At 38.2% G+C, this 20,900-nt stretch overlaps 1 long non-coding RNA gene across 1 annotated transcript; it reads right to left on the bottom strand.

Annotated features, from left to right (window-relative positions):
* Positions 1–271: 271 nt before the first annotated feature.
* Positions 272–18,173, bottom strand: LOC118501876. Its single transcript, XR_004904538.1, has 3 exons — positions 18,041–18,173; positions 16,405–16,468; positions 272–2,782 (listed from the first exon to the last, which is right to left on the bottom strand). It is a non-coding gene; the product is annotated as an uncharacterized LOC118501876 (long non-coding RNA).
* Positions 18,174–20,900: the final 2,727 nt, after the last annotated feature.

Here is a 20,900-nt window from a genome sequence, read left to right on the forward strand (position 1 = left end):
AAGAATCCTAAAACATCAATTCAAAAGAATATATGCACTCCTATGTTTATAGCCAATAGCCAAAATCTGAAAACAGCCCAAGTGCCCATGAGAAGATGAGTGGATAAAAGAGCAGCAGTACATTTACACAACAGAATACTATGCATCTGTAACAAAGAGGAAACTTTTACCTTTTGTGACAGCATGGATGGACCTGGAGATTATTATGTTAATAAGCCAGTCAAAGAAAAACAAATATCATATGATCTCACTTTTATGTGAAATCTAATGAACAAAATAGACTGATGAACAAAATAGAAACACAGGCATGGACAGATGGAACAGACTGACAGCTCTCAGAGGACAGCGGGAGGAGGGGACTGGGTGAAAGAAGGTGAAGGAATTAGGCAAGGAACATACATGTATAACCCATAGATTCAGGCAACAGTGTGAGTGTTGTGATGGCCAGAGGGAAGGGGGATGGGAGCTGGATGGAAGTGGGCAAAGTGGGTAGGGGATAGGGACATCTGTAAGAGTACCATCAATAAAAATAAAGTCAAAAAGTGAAATACTTATTTTTAAATAAGTATAGATTCACATGCAGTTATGAGAAACAATACAGAGAGATTTCTTGAACCTTTAGTTACTTCCTCTAATGGTAACATCATGCAAAACCAGAGTACAATACAACACCCAGGATACTGACATTGATACAGTCAAGATTCAGGACATTCCCATTGTGGCAAACTTCCCCTCCTACTGCATTTCTTTAATCAGATCCACTTCCCTTCTTCCTGATTCTTTCCTTGACTTCTGGCAAATGCTAATCTGTACCTCATCACTGCAATTTTTTCATTTCAAGAATATTATATAAATAGAATCATACAGTGTGTACTCTTTGGGATTCACTTTCTCCTTACTCAGCATATTTCTATGGATAGTCAATGCAGGTCATTGCTGGTATCAATAATTCATTCACTCTGATTGTTGAGTACAATTTTATGGTATAAATATACCACAGTTTGTTAATCATTCACGTGTTGGAAGACATCTGGGTAATTTCTAGTCTTTATCTAAGAACGGCTGCATTGAACGGCTGCTTTGAACGGCTGTGTAGAGATTTTTGTGTGAACATATAGGTTCATTTATTTGGGATAAATGCTCAAAGTAGTTGTTATTCAATTGTGTGGTAGTTGCATGTTTAATTTTCTTTTTTTAAGAAACTGTCCTACTGCTTACCATTATAAATTACTACTTGCAATATATGTGACTCAGTTTCTCAGCACTCTTGCCAGCATTTGGTATTGTCATCATCTTTTCAAAGACCACTCCTGTGGGTAAATAGTAAAACATTTCCTTATGCTTTTTATTTTTATTATCCTGATGGCTAGGAATGTTGAGAACATCCTCTTATGTGTTTGTTTACCACCTACATGCCCTTTTTTGGTGAAATTTATATTCATCTCCTTACCCATTTTCTAATAAAACCTTTTTGTTTTATTTTACTGCTGTGCTTTCAGATTTATAAAATTGCTTTAGCTAGTACATTTATTTTTTCTTTTGAAAACAATCTTCTCTGTATACACAAAAAATAGGAAGTATGTTAAATTTTTACACCAATTTGGGGAGAACTAGACCCTTTATTGTGTTGAATGTTCTGATTCATGAACCAGGTCAGTTATGTCTCTCCATTGATTTAGATCTTTGATTTATTTCATAATAGTTTATAGGCTTCAGTATACAGTACATACTTCATAAGTAGCTTTGTACTTGTAATTTTGTTGTCCACATGGTCATTGTTAGCACAGAGATCATTTGTTTTTGTATATTGATCTTGTATCTTCCAAACTTGTTGAATTGCTTGTTTCTAAAAGCTTTTTTGTGGACTCCTTGAGATTTTACAAGTGGACAATTATGTAAGCTAAAAATTTAGGTAAGAATTCATGCATTCCTCTGGTTACCAGGATAATATCTCCAAATGAGTTAAGTATTTACTGAGTGTATATAAACGTCCACAGGGCCCTTGTGCTGAAGAAAGTGCCAGTGCCTCTCAGAGAGAAAAGTGCCCTCCAGCTCTTCCTCCTGGCTCTTTTGGATAAGGATCTGTGCTCTGGAGGTCAGCAGTCAGAAGCAGTCCCTTTGGAAATGACAATCCCTCAGCTACTTAGATTGTACACTCCATGACGCCAGCATGGGTTCATCACAAATAGGAAGAGACCTGGGGGCTCAGGCTAGACTCAAAAGGATTCCTCTTTGGATCTTTCCTTCCCAGCCACCTGTTTCTCAGAGCTACACACACATCAGAATTCATCAAAATAAATGGTTCTCCATCTTGCCAAAGTCAGAATGACATCTGCAACTTTTAAGCCATGAACTTCCCAGGAGGCTTCCCAAACATGTTTGTGAATCAGACTCTCCTAGGTCAGGGCCTGGGGGACCAAAACCTACCTGCAGGAACTCAGACTCTAGTCTAGTTTCTTTTTCATTGTATGCGTTGTCCCTGTGACTCACAACACACAGCCTGTAAGAGACTAATGATCATATCCCAGAGATTTCTTATCTGTAGAGGGAGATGGAGGTATTTTGTACACAAGCCACAGATGGTTAAAGATGGAAGCATGCAGTTAGGGTCAAAGCTCACAAGTAGAACAACATACTTTTGTCACATGAGCACACAGCTCTGGAAAATATAAGTTTCCAGGTTGGATTGTTTTAAATCTGAAGTGATGGAGTCCTGTTAGATGTACTGCCTTGGTCAGCTGTAGAGAGCAGGGTTGCTGGGTCCAGCCACTCAGATAAGACCCTGGGGAGAAGAGAAGGTGTGAAACATGGTATGAGAACAGCCATCCCAGAGCTGGTAACATGAATTTTGAATTATGGTTTTCATAGCTAGCTCATTCACAAGAAATGCAGGGGCTGTTACATTGCTTTTTTTATCTGTGTCTACTGCCTAGTAGAAAGATCCAATAGAAAGTCTGATTTAAAAAGACCAAGTTGTATTTTTCAGTCAAGGATGAGAGTAAAAGCTTCTTTTTTTTCTTCCTTCCTTCCTCCCTCCCTCCCCCCTCCCTCCTTCCCTTCCTTCCTTGGCTCTGTGGAATAGTCTCCAGGGCACAGAGCCTTATCCAAGCAAGAAAAAGAGGGTGTGTGCCATGGCTGCCCTAACTGGTCTCAAGCGAGATCCTGTGGGCTTGGGCCAGGAGCAGGAATTCCCCACACAGACAGTGAGTCTGCTGCCCGAGACAGGAGCAGCAGCTCCACAGAAAGCCACTCTGTTCCCTACCACCAAATAGCATTCACAAAACACACACACACACACAGCCACTGAAAATGAAATATTTGAAAGGAGTGTTTTTTCCCCCTAGAATACACAGTGCTCTTATTTCCTTGGGGGCGCAGTAAAAATTAGCCTTGAATATTGCCAAATGCAGCTAAGAGTCAGCTAGGATATTTATCTTGATAGGGCAGGGAAGAGACTGTTGGGTTGCTGGGACAAACTTTAAATATTTCAATCAATCACAATGAAATATTAAAACAAGAAAGCACTTGCTAAACATGTCTGAAAAGGGGCTGCTCTTTTTCACCATACCAACGGCTACTCAGAGACTGTACTGGGTGGCTTAAATCCAATACAAAATGTGTATTTGGTTGAGGTGGGGGACAATAAATAAATAAGTAAATAAATAGATAGATAGATAGACAAAGCAGTTCATGCTTGGAGCCTTAGTTCACATGGGTTTTTGAAGTTAAAGAAATTTCGATTGACAAATCTAAATGCATTTGTTATAGTTAAGTATAAGAAAATAATAAAAAGTCTACCTCCAGTGCATATGAATTCTCAACAAATGTTTCTGTTTAGACGTGTCATTTGCACTCTATTTTGTTGAAATATAAGAATCAATTCCTTTAAGTCTATGAAAAAATTATTAATCTTTTTTTTAAATTATGAAATATCTTTGTGAGTATTATTGGGCAACTATGGGCTATAAGAAACTTATAGTAGCCCTGGCTGGCGTAGCTCAGTGGACTGAGCGCAGACTGGCAGACTGTGAACCAAAGCATCGCAGGTTCGATTCCCAGTCGGGGCACATGCTTAGGTTGCAGGCCATGGCCCCCAGCAACTGCACACTGATGTTTCTCTCTCCCTCTCTTTCTCCCTCCCTTCCCTCTCTGGAAATAAATAAATAAAATCTTTTTTTAAAAAGAAGAAAAAGAAACTTATAGCTATCAACATGCACAACACAGGGACCTACATCCCTGGAGCTCAGCTCCCCTGTATGCAGATAAGAATTCTTAATTTGTTTATAGCAGGAGGTGGAACAAAGCAAGAGGAGGAGGCCCTTTGTAGCTTAGGAGTCTCCCTTGCTGAAGTTGGATCTAACCTACCTTGAACACTCAGCATAATATCTACTTTTGTTAGGCAGCCTCTACATGCAGCCTCAGGCCTGGCTGCCCCCTCTGGATCCTGGAGTAGTCAAGCAGGCTACTGTTACTGCTCTTCTCTCTATTGACATGGCCTGTCCCACCCACTCACTGAACTGCAAGCTGGCCAACAGCAGACTTCATGCCTTAGGCTTCTGTAATAGACTGAATTGAGTCCCCTAAAAATTTATGTGTTGAAGTTCCTAGTACCTCAGAAGGTGACTGTATTTGGATATAGGTCTTTAAAGAGGTAATTAAGGTAAAATGAGGTAATTGAGGTAGGCCTTTACACCATTAAAATGTGTCTTTATGAAAAGAAAAGATTAAGACACAGACACACACATATAAGAGGAAACACCATGTGAAGACACAGGAGAAGATAGTCATATACAAGCCAAGGAGAGAGGCCTCAGAAGAAACCAACCCTGCCAACACCATTATCTCAGACTTCCAGCCTCCAGAACTATGAGAGAATAAATATCTATTGTTTAAGTGATAAAATTTATTTGTTGGTATAACAGTTTGCTATATATAATATATTATAACATATATATTATAGGTAATAATTATAGAACTGCATAAATCAATGTGTTATATATTATATTTAATGTATAACATGTACTTTTAATTATATAATATATTAACATATATAATATGATTATGTGTATTAACATGTTGTATTATATAAAATATGTATAGAAAGATCAAATATTCTATATAACAGAATATTGTATATAACAAATATTAAACACTATAAACACAGAAGAAATATAAGCATGTAAAACAAGTTACCGTTTTATGAAAAACTACAAAACTTTAGTGAGTTCTAAAAACTTGCCATAAGTAAGATGCTCATAAAATATTTAAAATAAAAACTATAAAAATCTAGTAGCCTTTCACTGAACTTCAGCTTCCAGCAAAATGTAATAGACATGTTTTTTCCTTTTTCTCCTGATAAATACAAATAAAAATAATAGACTCTATATATAGCACAAATATAAGAAGATTCTTAAAGGTTGAAAGAAGGAAGAAGACAGCTAGAGAACTCAGGACCCAAGGAAAAATGGTGATGAATTCCTTGTGTTTTCTTTTTGCCTTGTATATCCCAGACACACAACTGAAGAACTGGCAGCCCAGAAGTGTTAACAGGTACAAACTATAAAAAGCCCCAAGAAAAGCCTATTGTCTCCAGCCAAATGACCAGGAAAAAGGGAGAGGTAGCTTAGCTATAAAAAGAAAATTAAATAAAAATTTTAAAAAACAACTATTAGAAAATAACTTCTCTACTCCAGCCAAAAACAAGGGCAACACTGTGGCCCCAATCTCACCCCACTAGCAAAAGCTAAGTGAGAGGCATACTCTCCATTTTATCCAAGCTGTAATGAGATACCCTAAATACCCTGCCAGAGTGTGTCACTAAAGGCTGAGTAATGGGCTAAGAACTGCATCCCCAATGAGTATATGAAGACCCTCCCGCATAGTGCCAAAGGATAGAAATTCAGCCTCATCCAGTGGTAATAAGAAGCCCTTTCTACTCCCCACTGGAGGCTAATAGAGTTAGAACTTTTGCCGACCCTGATGCAGTGTCAGTGTAGGCCACATGGTGAGCAGTAACAAGCCACCCCTCACTTCCTGAACAGGATGGTATTGGTGGGGGCCTAGTGGGAGGCCAGAAGTCCCACTCCCAACCAGCAGTAACAGGGAGCCCATTTCCTGTGGATGATAATGCAGGCCAAGTGGGGAACCTAGACTTCTACCCTCATCTGGCAGGATTGAGGCAGAGACACCCCTCTTCCCTTGCTGGAATGTCAGAGGAAATCAGCTGAATTAGAAGATTTAAATTAAATCTAGACTCTCATAACACAATACCTTAAATGTCCAAATTTTAGTTTAAAATTACTCATTATACCAGGAATCAGGAAAATCTTAGCCCAAATTAAAGAAAAAGACAATCAACATCAAGATGTCAAAGACATTACAGTTATCTGACAAAAATCAATGAGCAATTATAAACTTGAAATTATGAACTATGAAAAAAAAAGACAACTACTCAGAAGGCATTCCCATGGCTAACTGGGCTAAAATTTTTAAAAACAGAGCTTAGCAGCCATTTCTTCACAGGGCTTTCTACCACAAAGTGCACTTTATGGAGAAGCCAGTCAGTACTGAACTGCCTGCCTCTGTGCGAAAGAGCCTCCCTTCACTGTGTTTCTTCCATCTAAGCCAGCCCTGATAAAGGCTTCCTGGAATCCTGTTTCAACTAACAGCATTGAGGGTTTCCCCATGCAATCAGGACAGTGTCTTTTGAACCAATCAAACTGTGAGGATTCACAGGCCTTGTTTGCAGGAGGACAAACCAATGAAAGACAAGGAGTGGGAACTTTTGTCCATGTAAGCCAACTTCCTTCTGACTGCCAGACTGTACTTTCCCTTTTCATGCAAGACTGCATCTCCCTGATTGAGCTGAAATACTGAAGAAGTCTTGTTAGAGCAGAATGAAGCAGATCATGGTGTAGCAAAGCAGACCATCCTGTAGAGGAACAGACCAGCCCAGCACAATGAAAACTCTCACAGAATCACAGAGCAGAGCACAGCAGACCATGGAAGAGCAGAGCTGTCTACCCAGAGAGGGGCCTGGCCCCAGGCTTGCCTGGCCCCAGAGTTGTTCCACAGCAATACTATATCTCTGTTGAGCTTTTGTGCGAATAAAGGGTCCTTCTTCTCCATATCCCAAATTGTGGAATCTTGTTGGTATTGAACTATTGTCAATGATCATTGGTTGACAAAACAAAGAAAATAAAATAAAATTCTTAGAAAACAGACTATACAAAGTAAATAAAAAATATACTTTACAACAAAAGTAATGTATTTTTAGAACAGAAAAATACAATAATTGAAATTTTAAAAAAACCCTGTAATGGACGCAACAACAACATGATGAGGACAGAGGACAAATAGGAGAACTAGAAGATAGAAAAAATAAATTACCCAATCTAAATAGTACAAAGAAAAAGTTAGAAAAAAAGAAAAGAAACAAACAAAATTAATAAAGTCTCGTGGACAATTAAAAAAAACCTAACATTCATGGCATGAGTCCCTAAAAGGAGAATTAGACTAAGTATGAAAATATAGTCAATGAAGTAAAAGCTGAAAAATCTCCAGATTCAGAAAAAGACACAGTCCCAAAGATTCAAGGAGCTGGGAAGATTCCAAACAGTATAAACCCAAAGAAATCCATACCAAAAGACCCTATTGTCACACTACTAAAGTGTAAGGAGAAAGAAAATATCTTGAAAATAACAATTGAGAGAGAATACCTTTTCTCTAGAGGAAAGACAATTTGAATGAGAGTGAAATTTTCTTCTGAAATTACAACATCCACAATAATTTTTAAGTGTTGAAGGGGAAGAACTATCAACCCAGAATCCTAATTCATAAAATACCCTTCAATGAAGAAAGCTTCCTATGTATGTCTCAGATTAAGAAAAAAGAATTTGCTGCCAGAAGAGCAACCCAAAAGGATGACTTCATAAAGTTCTCTAAACAGAGAGCAAATGCTAAAAGAAGGAAACTTGGAACATCAGGAAATAAGAATGAACAATAGAAGGAGTAAAAAATATAGAGAGACAATACATTTCCATCCTCTTATTAAGTTTTCTAAATTACTCTTGGTAGTTGAAACAGAAATGATAAAGCCTTCTGATGTGGCTCCAAAAGTACATAGAGAAAGTATTTAAGATGACTAACTATATTCTAAACAAGGGGAAAATATGATATAAAGGGAGATAAGGTTTCTAACCTTTAGTCAAACTAGAATATATAAAAACACAGAGATCAACAACTGAATCTGAAAAACAAACTAAGCAAACAACCAGAACAGGAATAGAATCATAGATGTGGAGATCACTTGGAGGGTTATGAGCTGGGAGGAGGAAGGGAGAAAATGGGGGAAAAGGTGCAGGGATTAAGAAGCATAATTGGAGAGTACAAAATAGACAAGGAGGTGTCAAGAATAGTATAAGAAATGGAGAAGCCAAAGAACTTATATACATGACCCATGGACATGAAATAAGGGGAGGATTGCTGGAGGGAAGAAGGGTATGAGGCAGAGGGGGAGAAAGAGGGGAAAATTGGTACAATTGTAATACCCTAATCAGTAAAATATATTAAAATAGGAGAAATAAAAATACAGAGATAATTGAACAATAATAAAAAATAAAGGATGGGAAAAAATCAAAATGAAACCAAAAAAAAAATTCAAGTAACCCACAGAAAGCCATGGAAAACAAGAAATGAAATCTGGGGATTAAATAGAAAAAGAAAATGATATCCTTAAGCTTAAACAATTAATAATTACATTAAATTAAATGGTCTAAATAGATTACTTAAAAGGCAAAGATTGGCAGAGTGGATTGACTATCATGACACAAATTTATGTTGCCTAAAACAAACTCATTTCAAATGTGGTGACATAAGTAGAAAGAAAAAAAAACAGGAAAAGATATATTATCCAAACATTAATTGCCCTGGCTGGGTATCTCATTTGGTTGGAGCATTGTCCCAAAGTGCCAAAGTTACAGGTTCGATACCCAGTTAGGGCACATATAAAAATCAACCCATGAATGCATATATGGATGGAACAGTAAATTGATGTTTCTCTCTCTCTGTCTATCCTTTCTGCTCTCTCTTTAAAGTCAATAAATAAAGCGTTTCTAAAAAATAATCAAAAAAGAGGAGGGAAAGCTATGTTAACGTGTGATAAAGTAGACTTCAACAGAGTAATAATGCTTAACAATTAAAGGACCAAGCCACCAAGAAGACATACCATCCCAAATGTATATGCACCAAACAATAGGGCTGCATTATATGGAAAGTAAAACCTGTTAAAACTGAAAAGAGAAATAGAAAACCCACATTGCATTTGGAGACTTTAATACCCCTCTCTCTGAATTTGGTAGAACAATAGACAGAAAACCACCAGAAAAATATGGAAGAACTCTGCTGCACCATTAACCAACAGAATTTAGTCAAGCAAACCAAGGCTCAGTCACCTGAGCACCTGCCACCTTTAAATATGACACAACTATTAGTGTTGAGGGAAACAGGGTTTTATTAACAGAGTTCCAACCAGGGTGGAGTGCTGAGAGCACTCATGTTCAGAGCCATCCTCTCCCATGAGACCCAGAACGTCCCTTGCTCTCCAAAATGCCACAAGCCAAAACCATGCCCAGAAGTTCCCCATATCCTTATCTGTCTGTCGTCCAGCCACACAAACAGATTTCCACCCTTTCTGGAATGTGTACGTGTGGATTTCAGAGTCAACTTCCTCTAGCAGCAGCTCTCTCTTTGAGGACCTAGAGTGTGCTATTCTCAGCCTCCAGATAGTGGTTCAGGAAAATGTGCCATGTTACACTGGATCATGGTGGAGTCTAGGGAGGCAAACATCCCAAAAGAGTATCTTCTCTGTACATCATTCAGAGAAGCAGAAGTCTGCAACTCAACATTCCCAGTCACAGTTCAGCTCCAAGCATCTCTCATGAGTGTGGGTGGCTAGGTGGGTCCCCACAGCTCCATCAGATCTGCCACCATCTCCAGCAGAAACATCTTTCCCACTGCAGTCCTCACGGCGCACGCTCTCTCTCTCTCTCTCTCTCTCTCTATCTCTATCTCTATCTCTTATCTATCTATCTCTCCTTGAGTCTCTCCCACCTGCAGACCTGTGGTTCTCCTGCCCCGATCTTCAGCCCACCCTAATTTGAATTACAGCCCGGAAATTCTTGTGATCTCCTATGCAGCCCTCCCTATGGTGCATTAGTGTCCACCATTTTTGTCAGTTCCCCAGTGTCTTTTATGCTCTTGCAGCTGCCATCTTTAGTCAGGTCAGGAGTTCCCAGGGACACAGGAGGGCATCCAGGATGGGCATCGGCTCCTGTCCTTCTATATCATGTGTCCCTGCATACTCTCACAGTCACATACACAATTAACCCTTGAAGCAGCCTTCTTCCCTTCAGGAAGGCATGGCTATTAACTTGCCTTTTGTTATGCTATGTATCTTAAGTGCTGTACCATCACTCTCCTGGCCTCCAATCCTGCCTCACATCCTGCCTGAAAGAAGGATTGTGAGGGGTGTTCCCCTACTCTCAGGGGACACATACTCTGTCCCCTGTTAAAATACCATGTTCTGGGTCAGAAAACAAAAACAACAAATTTTTAAAAACTGAAATCATATAGAATTTGTTTGTTGCCCTCAAGGGAATCAAACTATAAATTAAAAATAGAAAGATATCTCCAAACAGTTAGAAACTAACCAATGCACTTTTAAATATTCCATTGGCCAAAGGGGAGGTCTCAAGAGACATAAAATAATACATATTGAACATAATAAAAATGAAAATACAACATATAAAAATTTGTGGGACCTGGCTAAAGTGCTCGGAGAGAAACTTATAGCACTTAATGCTTATGTCATAAAAGAAGGAAATATTCAAGTCAAAGATCTCAGCATACATCATCAGAAACTAGAAAAGTCAACACAAAGGAACTGAAGGAAGGAAAATAATAGAAAAGAATAGAAATCACTGAAATCAAAAGCACAAAAACAACAGAAAAAAATCAAGGAAACAAAAACTTTTTCTTTGAAAAGATCAAGAAAAGTAATAAACCTCTAACAAGACTTAAAAGGAAAAAAAAAAAGAGAAAGGACACAACTTATCAACATCAGGAATGAAATAGAGGACATTACTATAGATCCTGCAGATAGATAATAAGAGAATAAAATGGACAATTATACACACATAATTTTGACAGATTAGTTGAAATGGAACAATTCCTCGCAAAGCACAAACTACCACAACTTACCCATTATAAAATATGTAATTCAAACGTCCTTCAACTATTAAGGTAATACAATTTGTAATGAAGGTATCGCAAAAATATAATATCCAGGCACAGATTGTTTCCTTGGTGAATGCTACCAAATCTTTAAAAAAACAACACTAACTGTTTAAAATTGTTTCTTGAAAATGGAAGATCCAGGTTACCCCCAGACAGAAAGAACAGCAAAGACTGAGCAAATGCCAGGAGCCACGAAAACAGCTCTTTCTGAGGCTCACAGCTTCAAGAAGCACTATGTTGCAGACGTTTTGAATAACTGAAATTAATCTCAGCCTTTGCTGAAAAGACATAAAGAGAAATCTAAGTAATATAGAATTGGATAAGTGCTTCAAAGTGAGTATATGAATGATACTAATGGGAACACAACAGGTAGGGATAAATTCTGGAGTAGGAAACACTTTGGATTATAATAAATTTTAAACAACTTCAGTGTCAGTTCTTTCGAGTAATTTCACATCTAGTAATTTGAACTGTTCAAACATTGGAAGATGTTATCAGTTCTATATTGTAATCAACATGAATTTGCATATAAGTTGTATACTAAAGAACTGGACATCATCTTTAATATATTATATGTAAGCCCCAAATCCTGCCTATATTATTAATTTTAAGCAAATAATTCTTCATGCATACTATAAATTTTAATTGAAGCTAAGATACATAATATGGTAGAGTCAGACTTCATGAGGTTTTGCTATAAACTCAAATGATTTTTGATATGTTTTTAAAAAGATGATTTCTTGCTACCAAGTGAAGTCAAGTCTAATACATAATATACCATGATGGAGCATACAAAGTATTCAAGTAAGCTCACGTACATTCATGTGCACAAATATAGATTCATTTCTCAGGCACCTAGATTTTACTCTTCACCTTTAACTTCTCTTTGCAGAAAGAAGTCTGCTTTCTAATGCATATAATAATATAAACTAAATCTGCCCCTGAGACAAGTCAAAGCAGCCTACAAAGCAGACTCAGAGCAGGACCTGGTGTTCAAATAACAGCATATCCAGGTCTGCTGAAAGCACTCAGCAGTGAGGCCTGTGAAAACAGAACATTCTTTTTCTCCAGAAAGCAATGTCCACATCCATCTTCCAAGAGAAATAGCTTTCCAGGGACTGCAGGCTGATAAGAAATGGCAAGTGATAAATGAAGCACTAGTGTCAAAGGATAAATGGCCCCCTGAGGTTGAGAAAGTCAGTTAAATTTTGACAAGAATTATGTAGGCAAATGCATACCTGCCAAACACAGCACATATACACATTCACACACACAGACATATACACACCTATACATACACACAAGCATATGTGCACACATGCACACACACGTGGCATAGAAACAATGAATAGGGCATTTGGAAAGGAAACTGAAGTTGAACTCCACCCTTTTGCCTACAACATTGAGCAACTTATTTAACTTCTTTCAGCCTCAGTTTCCTCAAATACAGATGAGAGAAAATAATATTGCCTAATTCATAGGGATCACATCAGGCTAGATGCTTTAATACATGTACAATTCTAAGAACAATGTCTAGCATATAGTAACTTGAGCTTATTTTTTTAAAAAACAAGATGTAGACTTTTCATCATTACCTTTCTGGTGTCCACCCTCCACCTCCAACTTTTACCCAGTTAAACAAGCACCCCTGATTATAAAAGCTGGTGAATTCCAATTAGAAAAGCTCAAAATTTGTTCTTAGCACAAATTTTTATCCTTAACCAACTTGATCGGTCACCTCAGCTGTTTTCAGATGCTTGCTCAACACTAGCAATTCCACCTTAAGGAAACAAAGAGGGGAAAACCCTCCCTTCCTGCCGCTCTCTTTGTCCCTTCTACCCCCAGGCATAAATATCTGGGCACCAGCAGGAATGAGGAAACCCTGTCCTGGCAGTTCCGGAGAGACCAGTGGGCCATCTGCCTCCTGCAGGTTCTGTGATGGTGGCCCACCTCTTCCCCAGCCTGCAGGAGCAATGCATCTTAGGCAAGAGGTGAATGGCTAAGAGCTCCAAGCCTCCTCTTGGAAAAGCATCAGCTATTTTTGAAACAAAGTACTTCCTCAAGACCAAGAAAGCCCATATTAGTAAAAAAAAAAAAAATAACTGGGGAAGTGCTTTTCTGGCTCTTCCTCTAGAATCTTTCTCGTGGTTATTTTTAGTAGTTCCTTTCTCCCCGACCAAACTGTGAAAAGTGAGGAAGTAGATAGTATTCCCAGGGTAATACCTCTGACTTCACAACTTCTGATAGCTCTGCACAATGGCAGAATCTCAGTGGCAACAGAAGGTCACAGTAGAAAGTTCAGACTCTATAGTCTGATGGGTGTGGGTAGAGATCCCTGCTCTGTCACTCGTGCCATCTTAGTAGTAACACTTCCTCTCTGGGTTCTGGTGTGCACACCATGCAGTGCTGTTCTGAATTGTGACAAAATGAATACCAGGTCTTAGCCCACTATCAGTAAGCCCTAAATACAGGTATACACCTAATCGTAGTAGTAGCCACAGTGGTAGTATTCTGCCTGGCTAATGGTCAGATGGTTTACTGTTAGATAATACTTATTCATTTAGGCAACCTATTTCCAGTGAATTTTAGAGATTGCTTAACATAGTTGGCCAAAATCTGAAGAAGTATGTCTTGACAAAGTAACTAGAACCTACAGGGCTCACATGATCAGGCCCTAATTATTTTTAAGCTTGCCTTCCTCATTTACCCTTGCAGTGGAAAGTCTGTCAAGACAGCCACAGTGATTTTTCCAACCTGTCCAAAATGCTCTTCACAGTGTCCAAAGTGCTCTTTTGCAGTGTGACTTGGCCATTTCTCCCACCAAGAGGTGCAAGTTACTTCTCTACTGCTTGGGTTTGTACTGATCTTATGGATTGCCGTGACAAGTAGAATGTGGCAGAAGAGAAGGTGGGGGACTGAAGAGCCATGGCTTCAGGTAGATGCAGCAACCACACTCACTCTTTCTGCTGCTGCTGAGGTCTGAGATAGTGTCCTTAAAATGAGAGACCTCCTGGAGACAGAGACGAGTCCACATCCAGCACCAATCCCAGACTGAAGCCATTGCAGACTATCTCATTTCTGTTGAACCATCAGTGACTAGTGGAATGACTGCTGAGCTGAGCCAAGCCCATGTTTCTAACCCACAGAATGGAGAGCTGATAACTGATTGTGGCTTTAAGCCACTAAGATTTGGAGTGATTTATTCCATGGAAGCAGACAGCTGATGGCCTCATTCACATTTTCAGGCACACCAAGCTTGGTCCTAACTCAGAGCCTTTGCACTGGCTGTTTCCTCTACCTGTAGTGCCTGCCCTATCCTCCACCCCCCACCCAAAATGTCTTCTGCATGGCCAGGTCTCTTGTATTCTTTAGGGGTCTATTTAAAGTTTCCTTTTTGTGAGGCTTTCCTTGCCTCCTATATAAAATGACAACCATTTCCCCTGACACTTTTATCTTCCTTTCTTACCTCTTTAGCCCACATGACACTCATAACTATCTAATAGAGTATGTATTTAAATATTTGGGTTGTTTGTTATCTGTTTCCTACAGTAGAATAAGAGCTCTATGAAAGCAGTTTTTATTGGTTTGGTCCTAGAACAACATTTAGCACACTAAGGTATATTAGCTTGGGTAGGTGTGGCTGCTATAATAAAGAGATCCAATAATTATCTAGTGGCTTAAAATAGGTAAGTTATTTCTCCCAGGTGAACTTTCCAGTCTAGAAGGGGGCTCTGCTCCAAGAAACCCTTCAGAGACTTGAGTTCTCCATCTGAATTCTCCCCAACCCCTTGCTTAATTGAGTCTATGTGGCAGCAAACCTCTCTATCCCAACTCAAGAGAGGGGGGAGTAAAGATGCTTAGATATCTTAAGTTATAGACCCCCTTGGTAGTACAAATCTCTTTTGTTTGCACAGCCATTCCTATCCACATGGGAAGCAGGAGCTAAGGTCTGTCTGGGCAGAATTGTGCCCAACTACAAATTATGGGGCGGTAAAGGAGAGACTTTAAGTACCAACAATAGACTTGGCCACCATTCCATCAGAAGTGGACATCTTTCCAAGGAATTGTTCTTAAGGAACTTGTACCAAAATAACTAATGTTGAAATTAACAATATAAAATAATAAATTATATGCATACACCACTTTTCCTGAGGATTCTCATGCTTAGCTGAGAGACATGATGGATTAGTTGGTGGAATCCACAGCCACACGCTAAGGATTAGAAGAAAGTCAGCAGAGAGATAAAAATCATTCGATTTCACATTGAGTAGGAAATCAGATGACAGAGAGCTATGATTCTGGGGAGTGTGCAAAGGATGTGAAGCACCATTTCTGGTTCAAATCTAAACCTGCCTCTGATTGGCCATCTTGTACACTAAACAATTCATTATTCTGATCACCTGCTCCTTCCCCTAAAAAATCAGGAAATACTTTCAGAAGGTATGTTTAAGTATGAAATTAAATGATGACTATGAAAGCAGACTGGAGACCAGAAGGCTGTGAAAACACTGAATATTATCTAGACCAGCTGAAGGGAGACACTACACAACCAACTTGGAGCATATTTAGTATTTGGGAAATTTGGACTTCCCTAAATTAGCAAAATCTCTTTGGATACTGACAGTCATACCTCTTACTACTTGGTGGTAAGAAAGAAACTACATGTAGGGCATTTCGTGAGTAACTTGGAGGTAAAATTTAGATATTTTGCAGCTTATTGCTATCTAGTGTTTCTGTAAGTGTAAACATAGGCATTGCATTTATTTGATGCACTCATGAAGGCCAGGTATACTTAGAAGTTTATGAGTCTCAGAATGAAAAATAAAAGAAACAGAGAACACATCCAAGCGGTTCTGTCCAAGAGAATGCCCAACAAATTAGAGAGGTTCCAGGAAGGGAGCCAGCTGAAGTGGAGCTCCCTTCATTGGAGGTTCCCATTAAATAACAATTTTTCAGCAAATGTTTAGAGAATAGTCACAAAAGTGCTTCAAAATATATTTGTTTATATGAAACTCACAATTCTACTACTAAAGCTGGCATTGTGTTTAAAGTGAAGCCTTAAAAAAGATTTTATACAAAGCCCAAAGTAGGAAATGGAAGTACATTCACCATGACTGCTGTTCCTGGCATCAGGTCGCCCTTTGTGTTACACTTTTCCATTATCAAGAGTTTGCTAGTAAAAAGGAAACACTGAAGTGAACCATTTTCTAATCTAAATAAGGTATGACTTGATTACCTATTACCTGCTTATACTGATATATAAACACACAATGATAAAATCAGTTTTTAATGTGTGCATGATAGACATCAATAATTCAAACAAAAGACTTTGAAACAGACATTTAAAAACTTGAAATCTGGAATAAGAAAAAACACTTCAGAATTGACATAAAAGGCTCTACAATTCTTACATACATTTTCTTTAAATGCAAGGTTTTCTGACCACTACAAAAGACAAAAATATTAATGTTTTTGCATTGAATTTGAAATTACAGGATTCCCCATTGAATTTACCACAGCATGGGCCTATTATTGAGAACCACTTTACGAATCAGCCATTGATATTAATTCAAATAGACCTTAAATTTAATCACTTTTGGTTCTACTGAGATTTAATGGTATTCCCTAGTACCCCAAGTAGTACCCCTGGTAGTCCCATCACACATCCCAATCCCAGCAGCACTCACATTCCCAGACCCTACAGGCCAGCATCTAAAATGCATCATCGATCGCCATCTTCAGAAAGCCAATCAGTTAATGACAAAGTGATTATAAAACAATGTTGCTTGATCAGTAAGTTAGCCTTTCTCCCCTAAATCATAGCGGTTATCCTCTAACATAAGTACTAGACACACTTTGTTTCTGAGATCCCTAGGTCTAAATTGAATAATTCTGCTTTAGGGGAATCCAAAAAGAGACATCAATTATGAAGTTTTACTGACACAGAGTCAACTGGTACAATTTCTCACATGCTAGATACTTTAGGGAAAAGCAGAAACAACATCAGTCTGTGTACCCTGACATGTTTTTCAATGTGACTCTGGAGCAGTCATGTGCATGCAATCACAGCTTTAATAAGAGACTCTTAGATTTGCCAAAGGAAAAACTTGACACTAATCAGAAACTGACTTCACCAGAGATGAAGAAGAAGAAGAAAAATATGTTTAATTCTCCCTAAGCTCTCTATAAATAAAATAAGGTCAAATGTGTAAAAGCAGTATTTTATTAAAGAATCTCTTGGCTCTAACTCTGCAAGCATAGCTAAACTGTTTATGGAACCAGAAGACCAGTAATGCCACTTCTCTTCATTGTAAACTCAGTGTGCGATGCAAAAGAGAAAGTGAAGGTCTAGCTAATTTTGAGGCTAAATTGCCACCAAGGCCTAATGAGTAGATGACAAACAGTCAGAAAATTGTAGGAAATTAATTATCTACAAATTCAAACCAAACTTTGGCATGTCAAATGATGTCATTATAACTAAAGGTCTAGTTGGGACTTTTCATTGTTTAGCATTATATCTATTTAGCACAGGACATGATATCACCTAACAGAGTACAATACAGTTCAAGGAAGGCAGATTCTCAAAAACAATAGAATTTAAAAAATAGAGAATAATTTTCCAAAGTCTCGAGGACATCTTTAAAAAGTACACTTGAATATAAGCTAAAATTTGAAGGGAATATGATGTACTTTCTGGAGACATTATCAAGATTATCCTTTTTGTCAGGGAAAAAGAGCTTCTTACCTTAAATCAGGAGGGAGGGTAGATAGAACTGCTGAGGGTAGGAGGAAAACAGATAACAATTTCTAAAGTTCTCATAGGATGACCTGTATTTTCTGTTGGAAGCAAATGGCAAGGCCATGTGTCAGGGCTGTGATGCCTGCAGAGTACCGTGGTGAGCAAACAAATGCAGCAGCAGATCTCACACATTACCAAGATTACAGATTATTCCACTTTTAGTTATTAAATTAAAATAAGGGCGTTTTGCTTTGTTTTATCTCATTTTTGTTATAAGGTATGTTCTAAAGCAGGCTCTCAAAACAACATGTTCTGCTTTCATAGAATAGTCATGTGAGTCTCCTAAGACCAGTATTCTGGGAAGATTGGGAAGGATGGTGACCCTTTCATTTGTTCAGAGTGTCATGGGTAATGCAGTTCACATGTGTCTGGTTAAGTGGATTTATGAATTAAATTATTTGGTTTTACTAAACTAGCCCTGAAAAATAGAAATAGATAGTCCTTTGCGTAAATTGGATAGCCATATGAAAAATAATGAACACATTTACAAAAAATAACTGAAAGGGCCAGAGATAAAAATGTAAGAGATAAAACTATAAACCATGAAAAAATACAGAAAATATCCTTGTGGCTTCGGGTTAGGCAATTTTTTCTTTTTCTTTTTTAGATAGGACACAAAAAGCATAAACCATAAAATTAAAATTTGACAAATGGAACTTCATCAAAATTCAAATCTCTCCTCAAAAGCCACAAGAGAATAAAAGTTACAGACTAGTATCTGATATAAGTATTCCATCCATAATATATAAACACTGACAACCTAATTTTAAGTCATATAATTCACTAGACAAGGAGATACAAACTAAAACTACAGTGAGATACCACTACACATCTATTAGAATGACTGAAATGAGAAGACTGGCAATGTTAAATGTTGGTGAGGATTGGGAACAAAAGGAACTCTTCTACATTCCTGGTGTGAATGCAGAATTGTGTGGCCACTGTGGAAAACAGCTCAGTAGTTCCTCACATAGCTAAACCAATATTTATTATATAACCCCCAAATCCTGTTCCTAAGTATTTGCCCAAGAGAAATAACTACATATGTTCTCACTAACTTGCACTTAAATGTCCATGGCAGTTTTATTAGTAATAGCCAAAAATAGAAATAGTGTGTATGTGTACCAACTCCTAAATAAATGTGATACATCTATACAATGGAACACTGCTCAACAATAAAATAAATGACTGATACATGCAAGAGCATAATGCATCTCCAAAGAATTTAAGCTAAGTGAAAGAAGCCAGATAAAAAAATATGATGATATTTATGTGATACTCTAGAAAAACATGGAGATCAGTGTTTGCCAGGGTGGTAAGGAAAGGGCTCTCTACCAAGGGGTAGAAGTAGATTCTATAAGGTGATGGAATATTTTATAGCATGATTATTGTGGATGGTCACACAAATGCACCAATTTCATATACTTAAGACTGGTGATCTTTATTTTATATAAATTATATCTCAATAAAACTTTTCAATATATTTTGAGGTTTTGATTTTATTAACAAAATACCTGTTGAAGTTGAAAATTTTTAGAGTGATAATATATATTTTTTAGATTTGTAAAAAAGATTTTATTTATTTATTTTTAGAAAGAGAGGAAGGGAAGGAGAAAGGGACAAAAATATCAATGTGCGGTTGCCTCTCACATGCCCCCTACTGGGAATCTGGCCTGCAACCCAGGCATGTGCCCTGACTGGGAATTGAACCGGTGACCCTATGGTTCGTAGGCCGGCACTCAATGCACTGAGTCACACCAGCCAGGGTGATGTACTTATTTTCCATTGCTCTATTACAAATTACCACAATAGCAGGTTCAAACAACAACAAAAGTTTCTGGTAGGCTCTACTGGGTTCTCTGTTCAGAGTCTTCCAGGCAGAAATTTAAGTGCCAGCCATCTGGAGGCTCTGGAGGAAGATCTGCCTCTAGACTCATTCAAATTGTTAGCAGTATTAATTCCTTCATGGACTCCTTGTGGGATTGAGGCTGTCATTTCCCTGTTATGTAGCCCCTCCATCTTTAAGCTAGCAATGGCAAGTGCAGTCATTCCTGTGCATTGAATCTCTTGTCTTCCCCTTCTGCCTCCCCTTTCTGCCTTTAAGGGCTCATGTGATTACACTGAACCTGCCTGGATAATCCAGGATAATCCCCTTATTTTAAGGTCAACTGTTACTAGTAACCTTAATGACATCTTCAATGCCTTTTCTGCCATCTAAGGTAATATATAAACAGTCCCAGGGATTGTGACATGAATCTTCTTGGGGACCTTAATGTTGTCCCCACAGACAGCCCACCATGACTGATAATGATAACAGCTAACATGAATTGAGCACAGCCTACTGTGTGCCTGACAGTGAGCTAACTGCTTCAAAGTCATTGCTGAAGTTTATCTTCCCAGTTGCTGTACAAGGTAAGTACTATTTCTTTGGTCATTGTTCAATACGGAAAATGATCATGGGAAGGTTTGTAAGTTGCCGGTATCACTTGGCTAGTTAATGGTGGGGCAGATATTATACTCATATGTACCTGGTTGCAAAGCACTAAACTGATGGTGGTTGTACTTTGGTGACTATGTCATTCTTGTTAGCTGATTTTAATCAAAAGTGACTATGGCCTCTCACCAGTTTCTCATTCAGTATTACTTGAATTCTTCTCTGATAACATGTTGCACCGTTTGTACTTAGCTGCTTTTTCAATTATTTACTCCACAGCTGTCTTTTCACTAAGTGACAAGTGTCTTAAGGGAGATCATATATGTCTGCTCAATATTCTATGTCAATGTCCCAGCTGATGCTTGGTTCTTG

Source organism: Phyllostomus discolor, chromosome 7 (genome assembly GCF_004126475.2).
Source record: "Phyllostomus discolor isolate MPI-MPIP mPhyDis1 chromosome 7, mPhyDis1.pri.v3, whole genome shotgun sequence".
Classification (NCBI taxonomy): domain Eukaryota; kingdom Metazoa; phylum Chordata; class Mammalia; order Chiroptera; family Phyllostomidae; genus Phyllostomus; species Phyllostomus discolor.